Here is a 2,332-nt window from a genome sequence, read left to right on the forward strand (position 1 = left end):
GGGCGGGTACAGATGGCTCTGCCTCTAGATAGGCAGAGCCAGCTGTCAGTCACGCAGCTGGGCGGATTCGACGTCTAAGTCGGGATCCGCTCCGGCTGCGGCGTCTCAGTGTACCGCGAGCTGTAGCTCCCTATATACTGAGCTTAGGGTGAGGGGAGGACGCTAGTTTGTGTCCTCCCGTTACCCTAAGGAGAACTATGGGGAAAGCCCCGACCCCCGTAGTTCTCCTTTAAATTATGAAACCTTTAATAATACCCAATTTTTTGCGTAAAATATAAAAGTCGGGTAAATAGCCTTAAAATTGCGCGCCAACCTCAAAAAACGACAATACCCAAAATTGGCCATAGGCGACGCTTTACAAGCTTTTACCGCTCCTCAGTTTAGTGTTATCAGTGATTGATGGCCCTAAAATGATTGCTCTCACTGCGACGTTTGCGGCGATCTGTAACGCATGTAGCACAATTGTCGTTTTCGCGCGTTGGCGCGCCCGACCTGTATTTACATTTATATGTGCGTAAACGTGGGGGGCGGGGGACTTTTTTTTTTACACTTAATGTTATTGCTATCACATAGGGGGATGACAATACCTCTATGTCAGGGATGTCCAAACTGCGGCCCTCCGGCTGTGGTGGAACTACGAATCCCATGAGGCATTGCAAGATTCTCACAGCCACAGACATGACTCCCGGAGAGAGATGCTTCATGGGATTTGTAGTTTCACCCACAGCTGGAGGGCTGCAGTTTGGACATCCCTGCCCTATGCTATAGCACAGGCACACTGACAGGTCCTCTTTATGGAGACATTAGGGGTCTCTAAGACCCCTAATGTCACCTGGGGACCCCCAAAGAAGCTGATGAAGCCGAGATCTGCTTCTCCAGCTTCTTCTCTCTGGATACAGCAGCCAGATGACTGACAGGTGAATGCGGATGTATTACATACTGACAGGTAAGAGGTGTGCAGCCCATCTGAGACCCTGCAGAGCCCGCCATGGAGAGTCTATGGTGGGCTCTGCTGGGTCACTCCCAGGTGGGCTGTGCAAGTGGCATAACTAGCAATCACGTGCCCCATACAAAATGTTGTTACCGAGTCCCCTCCTATATAGGAATTCCGGGGGGCCGGTATGTTCTGTATGCAATGTAGAGCCGGGTTCATTTATGTGACGCGGACGGGGAAACCAATTAGATTGAGAACGGCGCCTCCCTCCAAAGGGGCATCTTCTAGTGGCCCCCAAATCCAGTTCCCAACCCGCTTTACCCTTAATAGGAGATTTATTCAGAGCCGCGGGCAGTACATTTGTGAATTCATCCCTCCTGTCACAGTTGCATTAAGCGCTTGCTGACCGCAGTGTGGCCCCCCGCCCCCTTCCTGTCCCGCCCTTTTTTCAGTATTCCGAGGGGGTTATTTTTTACTATATAACGAAAAAAGGACCGAAAATGTTGGAAAAAAAAACTATTTTCCCTACATTTACATTATAAAACAATTATTATTACCAATTTTTATGGGTGAAAAATAAAAGTCGGGGTCACGCCGGGTAAATAGACACCAAATAATGTCAAGCTTTAAAATTGCGCGCGCCCTCAAAAATCGCAAAAAAAAAATACATACCCAAAATTGGCCATAGGCGACGCTTTAAAAGCTTTTACCGCTCACCGGTTTACTGTTATCGGTGGTTGATGGTCCCAGAATTATTGCTCGCACTGCGATGTTCACGGCGATATGCATTGTGTGCCGCGTAATCGTTGTTTTTGCACGTAGGCGCGCCCGATGCGTATTTACATATGGGGGGAGAGGAGGGGAGGAGGGAACCAGAGGAGAGAGGTAGGTGCAGGGGGAGAGGAGGGGGGGAGGGAAAACTTTTTTTTATTTTAAACTATTTAAATGTTTTTTTTTTTACACTTAACTTGATTGCTATCACATAGAGGGCTAAAAACCACCCTATGTAACAGCTAGAAAAAAAAATGACAGGTGCTCTTTATGGAGACATCAGGGGTCCCCAAGACTCCTAATGTCACCTAGGGACCCCAAAAGAAGCTGATGAAGCCGAGATCTGCTCCATCAACTTCTTCTCTGGCTCCCAGCCAGAGAAATGACAGCCAAAGGCGGAAGTGATGTAATAGACGTCGCTTCCACCTTTAGAGAGAGATAAGGGGGAGATCAGCGGTGGGGGAAATGCTGATCTCTCCTCCTTCTCTCTTCGAGCAGCCGCTGTGCCGGTCCTCTCAGTCCCGGGGCACCGCAGGGAGAGTTAGGTGCGGGGGGAGGATGGCACCAGAGGAGAGAGGTAGGTGCGAGGGGGAGAGGAGGGGAGGAGGGAACCAGAGGAGAGAGGTA

Source organism: Nanorana parkeri, unplaced genomic scaffold (genome assembly GCF_000935625.1).
Source record: "Nanorana parkeri isolate BGI_ZX_2015 unplaced genomic scaffold, ASM93562v1 scaffold2240, whole genome shotgun sequence".
Taxonomy (NCBI): Eukaryota; Metazoa; Chordata; class Amphibia; order Anura; family Dicroglossidae; genus Nanorana; species Nanorana parkeri.